General features: G+C 32.5%; 1 long non-coding RNA gene across 1 annotated transcript; it reads right to left on the minus strand.

The window, feature by feature from the left end:
- Positions 1-368: 368 nt before the first annotated feature.
- On the minus strand, positions 369-13988 carry LOC128546847 (uncharacterized). Its single transcript, XR_008366174.1, has 3 exons — positions 13763-13988; positions 12457-12966; positions 369-2462 (listed from the first exon to the last, which is right to left on the minus strand). It is a non-coding gene; the product is annotated as an uncharacterized LOC128546847 (long non-coding RNA).
- Positions 13989-15091: the final 1103 nt, after the last annotated feature.

Genomic DNA, 15091 nt, shown 5'->3' on the forward strand with positions numbered 1-15091 from the left:
AATCGTCATGGAACAATGCTTCATTTAATAAACTTCATGATATCAAACCTACACTAGGGGAATGGCACCAAGGGAACAGATCTGTTCGCAGGGAAGAAGTTGTTCTTTCTCGCTGTCGAATAGGTCATACCCGTTTGACTCATTCTTATCTTTTGAATAAAGAAGATCAACCTGAATGTGTACCATGTCAAACACTGCTAAATATTTAACATATTTTAATCGACTTGTGGACTTTGCTACACAAAGCAGAACATATTATGACGTTCAATCTTTGAAAGAGTTATTTAAAAACGTTTCAGTCGGAAATATTTTATCGTTTTTAAAACAGATAGGAATATATAAAAAAAATCTAACATTTCATATTTTCATTTAATTCTTATTATGTTTGCAGCTGATATTTTAACACACACGTATATACAATTTTACATAACTGATTTTTGATATGCTTTACATTTTTACATGGATGTTTTTAGATATGTGTTTACATTATTCATAGTGTTCTTTACATTTTTACATGTATGTTTTAGGTATGCTTTACATTTTTACATCAGTCTTTATGCTTTACAGTTGGCGTTTGCAATATGACTTCTTCTCGGTGATACATGACCATTTTGTGTCAAATCGCCGTAAAACCCAATTCACTCACTCACTCGAGCACAGGCAATAAAGTATCCATTCTTTTAAAATGTCTCTCATAATTTTATTAGTTTGTCTTCAATACAAAATTAAAGGAGCCGTCTGTTGATAAATCTTCTCAATATTTCACCTGTTTGTCATCATTATATAAATATATAGTATCTCTCCAATACTTTGAGCACGTGCATTAATGTAAAATCTATTTTGACATACCACTCTTACTCTTAGTGTCATTTTTTTCTATTTCAATTATATCAGCATTTAAATTTAACAATTCACAATTTTTAGAATTCGTACATTTATTTGGCACAGTATTTTATATTTCAAAAATATTTTCAAATGATATCTAAAAGAAAAATTTCAGAATAACTAAAACACTTTTAATCCAATTTTGTGAATACTCATTAATTACTCCAAAGTGAAACTCACTGGGAATATTTGGTGTAAACCATATTCCATCCAATTTTAAATACGTAAACAAAAGTAATGAATAATATATTCCAACACGTTAGAACTCACAGGAATATTGGGTGTAACGTAGTATTTCATCCAAGTTTTTGCAACACACAAGATATATATTCCAACTTAATGATATATATCCAAGTATGCCCTAGGAAACTTAATTCACAAGAAAGAGTTTAAAAAGTAGACTTTCAAGATAACTTCTTAAAAAACACAAATTTACATCCTCTCATCATGAAATCCCTTCAAAATGTCTGAAAAATGTTTGCTGGGTTGTTGTTCCCAAAACCTATTGTCAGAAATTGACCTCGACCAGTTACCTATTAAAAGCTTCCCAGTGCTAGTACTGTTTTTATGTTGGATCTTATGCTTTAAACTCTTATGGGGCAAATACATGTCTGTCTGTCTGTTTATTAGTAACAGACCCTGTAGAATTTGCCTGTTAACTCTGTCCCTTATACACCAATCTGGCACATATTTCCAACGGAATCGTTTAAAGCAGTCATGATACGCAGTCCTTGTTTTAGTATTCTGAGAAACTTGAATTTCCAGTAAAATGTCACTATTTTTTGTGGTAACTTAGTAAGATCCTTTTTAGATACCAATGTTGTTTTTGTTTCTTTTTTTAACAGGATGTTAACTAATCCATATTTACATACAAGTCTTAATGATACGTTTCACACTGTCTTTCATTTTATACTTTGTAAATTTCTGTTTTAGCCATGACAATGTCCACTCGATAGAGCACCAGTATTTGAGTCATGAAGCAATAGTTATATCTCCTTTGTTAAAAGTCTTGGCCATGTATTTCTCACAGCAAGAGCAGAATAGCCCGCAAAAATGTCTCTTGATGATCTCTTGTTGTCAGACTTAAGGCGTTTAAAACCAGCAGACATATCGGGATCTTGCTGCTGAGGTTTGGCCATTCTTTCAGGTAAACAGGTAACAGTAGAAATATTTTTCAAGGTGTCCAACGCGGAAGGTGTTTTGTGAGCTAAACTGTCGAATAGTGAGCCCTCATCTTTCGCAGAATGAATGCTATTTCCTTTCTGTATATCAAAGCTGTTTTCATGAGAAGTAAAAATACTGTCATTTGATAGCCAAGTGGTTTCAAAATAATCCTGGAAGCGTAATCGGTTGACAACGCAGCGAGATATTTGATATTTCCTGATTCTAAGTAGTCAACTACACAAAACACACGACAATTTGAGCTTTTATAAAACCCATGCTTTCACAAGAAGTAGAATTGCCTTGGTTTCATAGCCCAGTGGTCTCAGAATACTGCTAGAAGCGCAATCAGTTGATAATTGTAATTTAATGGAACCGTATTGTTTACAAAAGTATAACTTCAATACCTAGAACACCTGCAATAAAGTAACAGGTCTTTTAAAATACATCTGGTTAATCTATGTGTTTGTCCTTATTACATATATATATATAATATCTTCAATACCCACCTGGAGCACATGCTTCACTGTAAACATTCTACTAACATGCCTTTCATTATCTTCTCTGTTTGTCTTAATCACATATATTGAATAAAGTCAATACCTGGAGCACGTGCATAAAAGGAACCATTCCTTTAAAACTCCTCACATCATTTAATAGGTTTGCATTAATTACATAATCAGTATACCTACACAATACCCCGAGCTGGTGCATTTAAGGGACCATTCTTTTAAAATGTCTCGTTTAATTTTATCGTTTCCCTTATAAACGACGTAATCAAATAACTCATACCTCAAAGCCTGGCAGTAGTGAACCCTTCCTATATATGCGATATTTATTTAATAATATTTATCTAAATTACATATAAAGATATTCAAAATTTTGAGCACGTGATTAATAAATTATACCTTTTAGAATGCATCTCATTATCGTTTCTGATTTTGAAAATTATGTATATAGTATGACTTAAATAACTTATGTACCTGAATTAAAGTAACTGTCCTTTTAAATACTTCTTGTTATTTTCCTCTTTTTCTTCATTATATATATATATATATATATATCTTCAATACCTCGCTCACGAGCAGTAAAGGAATCATTCTTTTTAAAAATGACACCTTTTATTTCATGTGTTTGCCTTTTAATTACAGTATAGACTGTTATGTAGATAACAATTGCCCCTTAGACATTGTTTTGTTTACTGACTAGTTTAGACTTCATGTAAATTTTTATACGAAAATAAGAATGTTCTGTATTAAAAATAATGATAAAACACCGTATGACAGTTATTTTTAGAAAGATTGTTGCTTGATTTTCAGATGGTCTTTTTATTTCATTGTTTACAGGGAAAGTTCTTGCCTTCCCTGATATTGAATAGGAAACTATTTGTTGTAAAAGGAAGAAATGAGAAAACTTAGACGGGAGATATTGTGTCATTCCTGTATTTCTTGATAACAAAATTTATTACCAGTTGGATATTTGATTTTGAAGGATTATTTGAAGGATTTATCACGTTTGTGTTTGTAAAAGTCATTTGAAAGAGAGGAATTATAATTAATTTTAATATACTAAAGATACTTTTGAACTTGTGAAACATTGTGGAATTCATTCTGATTGGAGTTGAATTTGACCTGGATAGGATTTGTCATTTTTACATATAAGATTGAATTTTACGGCTATTTGACATTTTTGAAGGCATTTGATTTGTTACACGAATTTAATGAATAAAATTTGTATTGTTGATAGTTGCTAGTTGCTTTCTGTTACTTTTACTACTGTAACAAGAAATTTTTACCCTCTGACGTATCATACTCTAACTTCATGACACGTCACATGCATATTAAAAGAAATCAGCTTTATTAAAAACTCTATTTATTTATTCTTGTCCTAAATTACACAGAGATTAATACCTTCAATACTCGATCAAGTGCAATATTGTAGTATTTATTAAATGGGATTTCATTTTTTTTGTTGTCTTTATCACTCAAAAAACTCAAAAGATAGCTTCAAATACCTCAACACCTGCCATTAAATAATCTATTTAATTGATCCATTATTTTATCAGTTTTTCTTGATAGCATTATAGCAGAACTTTACTACCTAAAGCACAAACCTAAAGGCACCATTCTTTTTTACCATTTTGGTGGTGTCAGACCTAGACAGACAGGTTGTGTATTTATTTTGGAAGAAAATTAGAAGAAAAGTGATCATTATACGATAGTTAACAACTGTTTTAAGACTTTTAAACTTTTTTAAAACATCAAGAATGAAGCTCTAACAAAACTTGATGATAGTGCTGTTATGCAGTATACGTGCAGCGAGTATATTTTTGCCGCGTTGACTATTCGCAAAGTACCTTACCCACATCTTTCCAGTACGATCGATCCTTAATGTCTATGGGGACACCTGTCATTTTATGAGAACTTGTAACTAGCATTATTCATCGGTAAAGAAGCAGAGGAGTGTTGAATGAAATCCAGTAGTCCTGTAAATTTGTACATGTATGTTTATTATTGTGTGGTGACAGCATCCATGCCAGCTCCTACAGTTGCAGAATTGATCCTAAGACTATAGTGAAAAAATAAAAATGTTTTAGAACGAAGTCTTACACTCATGCTAAGTATTATTCCCCCCCTCCAAAACTTGAAGAAATCGTTTATTTGCAGAAGAAGAACCAGTGCAGCCTGTATCGTTTAAAACGGAACTTTTGATGATACCAAATTGGATTCGAATTACGTAATTTTGATAATTATATCATTCGACCGTAAAGACCAGAATAGACAAAAAGGAGGTGATGAATGTATATGCGTAAGGGACATTGCCTTGAATGGACAGGAAAATCTCGGTCATGTTGAGCTGGAGGCGACATCGGTAGAAGTTTTACTTCCGGAGCCAAAACCGATTATTTGTGATGATTGTATTACAGTACAACCGAAACAGTTAAATTTCTATGCAATTCTAGAAACTGTATAGTTGGTCACCTTTAATGAGTTTGGAACATATTTTACTTGGAGACTTTAATACACATGGGTCCAAATTAGAAAAACTGGCTCTTAAAAAATCATGCCATTGATGGAAATGTCAATTATTACCAGTTGAATAAACGAATTTACTGAATTTCATCACAGTGTGCTCACGGTGATTTAATACTGTAAGACACTGAAGGGAAATTTAAGAGTCATGTCTGTGACATGGATACGTGATAGTGCTAGAAAAGTGTTCTAGAAACTTTTACGGTAACACAATACAGTGAAACTTCGTTTCATTAAATGAACAATAATAGAGAAGAGCCTTCAACACTGTTTAGCAAATGCTGAATGGAGTCAAGTTATCATTTGCGACATGTTGTATATGCTTATTGCGAATCACTTTACATTAATTTTTCTTCAGTTGTGAAGATATTGCTCCAGTCAAACAAGTCTATTATTAAACAGCGTATGAGCCTTGGATCAGTACTAAATCTTACAATTTATAATGATACGCGATTAAAAGCTTAAAATTTGTTAAGAACATAGGATGATGACATTTTGACTCGTTTAAAATGCTAAGAAAATAATTTCAGTCCTTCTTAGTGTGGACTAAACAGAATATTTTAAGTGAGCGCTTAGGTATTGGAACCCCTAAAGTAATATTGAAAATTGGATTTGCTTGGTATATCTAAAATGCCCGGTTTTGCACTGTGTTTCTTCAATTCTTAAAACCACTGTTACGTGCCGCTTTTATAAAATTTGGTCAATTTATGTAGTTCCAAAGCTCCAAGTAGAGACCAAAAATTTCACTCAAAGTGATGGCCATTATGCAAAATGTTTGCAGGGGATATTATTCCATTAATTTTGATAAAAGAAGCAGCAACTATAGGTAAACAATTATAAAACACAAAAATAAATGTCATATCATTTTTCTAAGCTGCCTAAGCAACGGAATCTAATTCCAACTCTCTGAAAAATTAGGTCGAATCAAGTGGGTCTGTTTCGAAGTTGTTGATCACTCATTCAAAAACACATTGGGCAGAAGTAAACCTATCTATATTTCTTCCCACATATGTATGTAAGGAATGAAGGCCAAATAGAGAATTTTTACCCCATGAACTCAGTATTTTTAAATTGTCTAACTCTACCCCTTCTGGTTCAAGAGGTTTTTACTTCGAACAGTTGAACAAGAAGTCGATTATCAATATGAAATTTTTGCACTTTGTACAATTAATCAATATTAGTCTTGAAAGATGTAACAACTACTAGAAAAAAAAGGAAACAAGGCAAAAAATTGGGTCCGGGGGTGAACCTACGCCCCCGAGAAAATTGCAATTATTACCAGGAGGTTTTTGGAGGAATTAAATACTCTTCAAGAAGGAGGTACATTATTACGGGGTCAAATACCTTAAGAAAATAAGGTGAATCAACAACTCAGTGGAACTTTAGATATCTTGGTCTCCCTTCCAAAAGGGACGGCGGTTTCAAATAACAAGGTTTGAAACGTGGATGGTGAAACGGTTTGACAAACTGAAGTTAACGAAACATTAATCATTTTACACAGCTATTGTTCTAAGCTGTGAGAACTTCCACAGTGTATTATAAGTAGTGGAAAACATATTATTTCAAGTTTTTAAAGAGATAAGCTGTTAAACCTACAGTTACCTTATCAGTTATTTCTGTGGTTTTTTTTTTTTAATATAATAGCTAATGCCAATAAAGTACTGTTCTTAGCCAAATACAGCTCGGTTTGTTCGAGACCTTGTCTATTATACAAACCTCTTATTTATGTTATTACTTGTCAATATTCAATGTGTAGTTGCCAGAAGTCGAAGTATGCCCAGTTGTACAATGTTTAAGAAAAATGACAAACCAGAAGTCGGCAATTATCGTCCAGTGTCAATATTAAGTATCATTACAAAACTTTTTGAAAAAGTAATATATGATCAACTTGAAGCTTATCTTAATAATAATTTGCTTTATGGTTTTCAGTCTGGCTTCAGGCCAGGTTTTTAAACTAATACATGTCTCATACATCTATCCGTCTTTATACGATTCCAGATGGATAAAAGTCAGATGGTAGGAATGGTAATTTTTGATCTGCAAAAGGCTACTGACACTGTTGACCATGGTATTTCATTAATGAAATTTGAATCCCCTGGGTTAAATGATGATGCCATTAGATGGTTTAGGTCCTATCTGTATGACAGACATCAACTGGTTAATGTATCAGGTATTTTATCTTCTTTTTATCGTATCATATGTGGTGTTCCACAGGGTTCCATTCTAGGACCGCTTTTATTTTTAATATGTGTAAATGAAATGTCGGCAGTGTTAAAACATAAACTGCTATTTTATGCTGATGACTCAAGCATATTGGTAACAGGTAAAAGCAAAGGTCGAATTGAGTCTGTGCTTACCAGAGAACTGGAAACAGTCAGTGAGTGGCTTATAGGTAGCATTCAGGCAAAACAGAGTCCATTTTATATTTTATTTGATATAAACCAAAACTAAGGACTCAATCCAATACGAATATAACTTGCAATGGTAAGGCCATAGATGCTGTTCAGTCTGTCTAGTATCTTGCAGCTACTTTGAAGCCAAAGCTTGACTGATGAGTCTATGTCTAGGTAAGGAATTAGCAAAGCCAATGGTAGGTTAAAGTTTTTAAATAAAAACAAATGTGAATTGTTAACATCAGAAAGTAATTGGTTAGTTCTCTTATTTAGTATCACTTTGACAATGCCTGTTCCTTCTAGAATCAGGGTCTGACACGATATCTGAAAAATCGACTTCAGACAACCCAAAACAAACTGATAAGATTAGTTTTGAATATGGATCCAATGGCTCACATCGGTCCAGACTAGTTCAAATATTTAAAATGGTTGCCAGTTGAAAAAAGGGTTGACAGAATTAAATTGTGTCATGCCTTTTAAGATTTAATCAGGTATGGCACTGGAGTATTTGGGAGAGCATTTTAACCCTGTAAGCTCCATGCATAGCCATAACAAACGTTTTAAAGTAACTGCCTGTCCCCCAGTCTGATTAATCTAAGTTAAAGTTTAGTGACAGTGGCTGTTTCTGTATTCCTAAAGATAAATGATTTTGTAAGAAGTATTTTACATATCAGGGTTGTACCCTTTGGAATAAGTTGCCCCACCAAATACGCAGCATTACAGCCTTTAAACAGTTTAAGACAGCTGTCAGAAATCATTTGTTTGTTTGTTTTTTTTTTACACTTTTAAGATCTAATTCCTTTTTTTAAATGTTAAATGCTCAGATAGTTTAAGTCAGTATCTGACATTTAATTTCTAGTCTTTTTATGAGATGCTGCTCTTTATTTTTATATATATATATATTATGACTGTGTATGTATTCCATAATCAGTTTTTACTGGTGCCTTTCCTTAATCATTGCACTTATACTGCATTTTTTCACCAGTATTTATGTATCATACTGTGATCCTTTTTATGATTTTTACGCCAAACTCTTGTTTAATTTTGACGTTGTCGTCATCGACGTCGTTTAAATGTGACCTTCAAAACAATATCTGGTTCATTATCTTGACATTTCAAAGTAACGCAGCAACTTACGAAAGATAATAGGTAAGGGTAGATTTCTCGGAAGCACAGAGTACTAAAACACAGCCTTAGATCCACGCATTTGCAAAGTAGGCCCACAACAAAAAGAAATTGTAACGGAAAGAATATTACAGACGGGTGGCTTAAAAAATCCAACAAGTACATTAAAACGTCATGCAAAATAAAGATAAAGGGGGAGGAAGGGGAAAGGGGTAAAAAGTTGAGAAGGGGTAGGGGAGGAGGTTGAATGGGAAAGTAGAACAAGGATGAATATACAAAGGGAATACTATGTTCCTTAATCACAGTTACACTACAACGTAAACTATACAATAGCGCAGACATTTATGTACCAAAGGTAAACACACACAGCACACCAACTAACTGAAATAGATAAACAGACAAGTAAGATACAGCAACACTGTAGGGCACCGCCCTAGACACTATAACATACAAAAAGCACACATGTAAGGAGGAAAAATCAATCCTTTATCGGCAGCCAAAATAAAGGAGGATACGAAATAATACTCATAGAAAAGGGTTAGGGGATGTCAAAACAAGGAGCGCAATAGCAAGGAGGAAATGATGGTGGCGATAGGGAGAGTGATGAGGTGAGGAAAAAACGCTACAACAAACAAGCCAACATACGAAACACAAAATACAGACAGACAGTAGCCAGCTGAAAATAGGGGCACAACCTTGGAACTGTCAGTAACCTATAAGGAAAACTGGGGTTTTAAAACGTGTTTAGTCGGCATGCCAAACCCTATTTTCAACAAGTTAGACAACACAAAATAAATAAAATCACAGCTGAGAAAGGCTCCTTCACTAGCGAAAAATACCAAATCATATTAAGGTAATGGACCCCAAGGTAATGTTTAAAAAATGGCATTTGCTTGGTATATTCTTAAATTTGACCAGTTTCGCACGTGTGTTGAAAATTTTAAACAACTTTTACCGTGCCGTTTTTTTGTAAATTTTGTATAATTTATGGAATTTCCTCAAGCTCAAGTAGAGACAAATTTCATGTGATTGCCACTATCAAAAACGTTTACAGAGAATTCACTACAGCATTAATATGATAAAGAAACATCAAACTATTGTTAACAATTATAAAACACACAATAAAACTTTAAATATCATTTTTTCCAAAGGTGTCCCAAGTAAACAGATTTAATGAGACAGAATTCAAACTCCTACATTAAAAAATTAGGGCGATATGAAGATTTCTATCATTAAAATCCTGTATCTTTGAGCAAGCTCCTGCAAAACGAATAAGTTGTGTAATATAGACACCGTATGATGTTGCTCGAGGGACATCTCCACCAAGATTAGCGAAGTTGACAATGTCAAAATTAAAATCGTGACTTTTATCATAAATTTTCATTTCTAGATTATTATTCACAATTGTTGTTTTTAAATCCAAAAATGACGCTTCTAAATCTGAAGTATTAGCTTTGTTAAGCTGTAACTCTTTAGGTAAAGTGTTTCACCATTTCTGAAAAATATAGGTTGTCAATATTTAAAATATCATCAAGATACCTTGAGGTTCCATTTAAAGCTTCAGTAATTTCAGTGTCTGTGTCTTAGTGGATAAACTAAACACGAATTCTCGTTCATAACTGTATAAGAATAAATCATCAATAAGTGGGGCGCAGTTCATTTTCTTGTGATACCAAATACTTGTCTGTAAGTTTTATTGCCAAATTTGATTACTATGTTATCTAATAGAAACCTTAGAGCTTCACAAACCTGATCACAACTCCATAGATTGTATCTCTTAAATTAACTGTTAAAAAAGAATGTTCTAGTTTCATTACATGCCAGCTAATTAACGTTTTGTCTTGCAAATGTTTTCTCAGTTAAAGCTACCAGTTTGGGGGTTTTTTTTAATAATATTATATGATAATTCAGTACAAACAGTAGAAAAGTCATAAGTATAAGTACCGCACAGTATTATGGCGATTTCATTTTTAACAACATGTAAATAAACAATCAGTACTTAGCTCTCTCTTTTAAAATTTAAAGATTAAAAATCAGTTCAATAGTTGGATTGATGGCGCAGTAGGTTGCGTGGACAGACATGCAATCATTTTGTAGTAATATTTGGGATGATTCGAACCTTGCATCCGTCCAATATCTTTTTCATTTTCCATTCTAATTTACGTACTTTGTGTAAGTTTGTTCTTTTTTCTCTGGTTTCTAATTCATTCATGAAAGCTTCAAAAATGTTAAATCATATTAAAGATGAAGCGTATTTAAAATAATTACGTGTTAACCGTGACATATATAAGTTTTTGAACAAATTAGCACATTATTAACCAACTCGTGTTGTTTTCGTTTGAATCATATTGAAAAATAAATAAATAATTTTAGAAAATATTTTTACGGCTCTGGAATCGAACTCCCGACGAAAAGTAAGACATGAATACCGTACCGCTCGGCCAATGAGGAGTTACTGTTTGCATCGTAAACGTAGAGTACTTACTTAAATTTATGCTATAGTTTTTGTTTGTTTACATTTTAAAGCGCCTTATTTCTGTGCGATACCTATACTTATACTCGAACAATTGAAGTGTTTGTTTATTATCTTTTTGATAACATCTCCAGAGTTCTTGATGGACCAAAACAGATTACCACCCGAGTTCTCATATACCTTGGATCAATAATTCTGTACGTAGTCTTTTATTGCAGTAAAATAAGATGTCTAGAGAATTTGTTTTGTAGCATAAGGTTGAATTTGCAATAAATCGAGCTTTATATGGAGTTTTGTGAAGTTTAGTGATCCAATAAAGAGTAGGGAGCTTCATCTGGTTTTCGTTAAATGGGACATTAAAATTTATACATTGATTTACATGACTTTTTACATATTATTCTCATCTTGTAGTGATAAACTGTTTCAGATCATTTGTATATATTTCTGTGTAGTACAGTCATTTTGAAGCTTTGTCTGTAAGTTTAAACAAAATTCGTGTTACATTAGATAAAGTTTTTCTTTAAACTTCGAAGTGACAACTTTGTTTAGGAGGTAATAAGGAAAGGTTTGATTCATACAATCAACTCGAGTTTTTATGATTTTAAATATTCTTTGTCTATTCAGTGAGATCGTTCCGATCTGCATTTCTTTTTGGCACCATTTAATAACATAGTCGTCAATAGACTGAATTATTTCAGAGGGACATTATTTAAAGTTAATAGACAAGGAAATTCTATCTTTCGAACCTTTGGAGTAAATATTACTAATTCTTCTATCATTAAAAATCTTAAATCACCCGTTTATGATATGTCCGGCTGGTTGGTAACAGTATTTAGATTTTTACGGTTACAATTGTCTGGAACATTAAGCTCTATGTCCGAGACAATTTATTGTAAAAATAGAATTGACTATAGATTGTCTCTAAAATTCTTGGTAAAGCAATCAAACGCGATTCATTTTAATGAAAGATAATTTTAGAAAGTTTCGTTTATGATAGGAATCAATCTGAGGTCTAAGAAATTGTTGTGTATAGCTTTAAATCAAAGAAACAGTGTCGTAAAGTGGATGTGTACACATATAGATATTATCAGCTTTTTGATCATTTTTGATATACCCAAACACAGATTTCGAATCAAAACCTATGATGCGGATTCGGTGGATCAGACAGTTAGTATTGTGTTCAATGTGTTCTGTTCTGAATCTAATGGCTACTCCCAGCTCCGCAGATAAAATTATCCTTTTATGTAAGTTTGTCAAATAATGCTATGATATAAAATTATATTAACGGCGGTGCAAGGCATTACTGTTAATGTTTCTCCCGGAGGAATGCTGGAACATTGCTGGAATAACATCCAACCTAAAGAATATTTTAATTATTAGTACTCACCTATAACTCCACATATCCGCATTTCTTTCAGCATAATATATTTGATGATTAGTGTTGATATATCCAAACACAGATTTCGAATATTTCTTATATGTAAGCAAAGGACATTTTAAAGGAAAATTTTAGAATAATTAGAACACTTTAAATCCAATTTTGTGAATACATATTAATTAATCCAAATGTAGAATTCACTAGGAATATTGGGTGTACACAATATTCCATCCAATTTTTAAACACATAAACAAAAACAATGAAAAATATATTCCAACACATTAGAATTCACAGAAATATTAGATATAACAATATTCCATCCCATTTTTACACAACACATAAAATATTTTCCAAAGAACGATATATATCCAAATATACCCTAGAACAATAAATCCATAAGAAAGAATTTAAAAGGTAGACTCTCAAGGTAATTTCTTGACAAATCGCAAATATACATCCTCTCACCATGTAACTTCTTGGCTCAAAAATGTTTGCAGGAGTTTCTTTTGTTTCCAAAACCTGTTGACAAAAATTGACCAGTTATCTACATATCCGCATTTCATTAAACATAATATATTTGACCATTAGTGTTGATATATCCAAACATAGATTTCGAATAAAAACGCTTTTATCCTTACTTTAAACAAATAAAACAATTAGTATTTTGCACAAAATTCGAATATTCCGCATACATATAATGTCCCTATTGAATTATTTCAGTATATTCAGAAATTGTATATAGTGTCATTTTATCCGCTTAGTTACCAAAAGAAAGATATGTTTGGAGTAGGTTGTTAAACTATAAATATCGATTGCAATAATATGTATTTCTCCGATACTATTGCCTACCTGTTTGATATGCTTGTTCAATATTGCTCAATGCACACTTTGATAGCAGAAGTGTTTTCTTGCTTAAAATCAAAATATACAACCCAAAAATGATCCATATATTGCATATTATTATTTCATATTTGTTCGGGAAAAAAAACAAGAAAAACTTCGTTGAGGACGTCCAATAAAGCAACCATATTTTAAATACCGTGCATAGTAATAATTGGACGGCTGGTCGCAAGACCTCGCGAGATTGTGTTCGTATAATTACCTCAGACTAAGTACAGTTTTCAATAACCAGTCGCACAAAGAGTCCGGACTGGTGGTAAAACAATCAAAACTTATTGTGCAACTAATAGTGGCTGATCATGCAAAGTCGTGCAATTATTGGAAGGCTGGTTGCAAGCACAATTATCATGAACAGCAGCATGAATAGTCCCGACTACGCCTTAACTCACCAAACATTTTAATCATCATTACTCACCTATAACTCTATATATCCGCAATTCTTTCAGTATAATCCATTTAATTGTTAGTATTAATATATCCAAATACAGATTTCTAATCAAAACATTTTCAAACATATTCATGTATATATGTATATTTGTATTCTAAACAAATAACACTACTATTTGCGTATTGCACAGACTTAATATTCCGCTAAAATATAATGTACTCCTAACTCAATCCATTGTATATAGTGTCACCATCTCCACACAAGCTACAGAAAGAAAGAAATATTATGAGAGAAGCTTGTTTAACATACAATATCGATTGCAATAATATGTATATATTTCTCAGATATCATTGTCTACCTGTATGATATACAATATATGTTTAAAATCGCTCAATACAGGTTTTGATAATAGAAGTGTTTTATTGTTTAAAATCAAAATATGAAACCCGAAAACAGCATAGATGTTGTATATTGTGTATTTTATATTTTTATTTGTTATAGAAGCAAAGAAAAAAACTCCTATTTTTCTCCGAATGATAAACTCTTCATTGACTGTTATTAAGATTGAAAGACCCCATGCAGCTTATAATTTGGCATATACCTATTAATGAGTTAGAGTATATAAAGCGTGTAGCCATATAAAGGTCTTGATTTGATTTGATAAAATGTATTATTTTATAACTTGTACATTGTTTGGTTTATAGTTGCCTTTTGAAAGTGGTGAGGACGAGACTGAGACTCCCTGTCTAAATGCTTAAGGTCACTGACTTCGAATCAGTTACCCCTCACCAATATGTATTCGAAACTCGATTACAATGTACAATTATTCTTATGAAGAAGCCATCCAGCTGGCTTATGGAAGGTCAGTGGTTCTTCCCATGTTCCTGTCCGTGCCTGAAACAATGCCCAGACGAGCACATTTGGTATTCCTCCACAATCAAAAGCTGGAAATAAACTACATTGTGTCGAAGTGACTCGACTCCAAACTTATCATAAATGTGAAGGGTGTGATAGGTGAAACACTCAAACATAAACAGTTTAAAAAGCTGACTATGAGTGTTGCTTTTATCATATGCCATTCGTTTATTTATAACAATAGATATACCTTTACAACGGGAAAAAAAAATTTTTTTTTTTGGGGGGGGGGGGGGGGGTGGGGGGGTCCAAACGTTAACGGAAATATAACTTCTAAATATCTCAGTTACTTTTATTATATTAAAAATGTTATATATGTAATAACCAAGGCGCAACACTGGGTAAAATAATCATTTAATGTCGGCATACAGGTCCAACAGTTTACCAGTATATATTTTCTCTTCGGGATATTTTACCGACACTGTTAAACTATACATAGGA

The sequence above is a fragment of the Mercenaria mercenaria genome, chromosome 11 (genome assembly GCF_021730395.1).
Source record: "Mercenaria mercenaria strain notata chromosome 11, MADL_Memer_1, whole genome shotgun sequence".
NCBI lineage: Eukaryota > Metazoa > Mollusca > Bivalvia > Venerida > Veneridae > Mercenaria > Mercenaria mercenaria.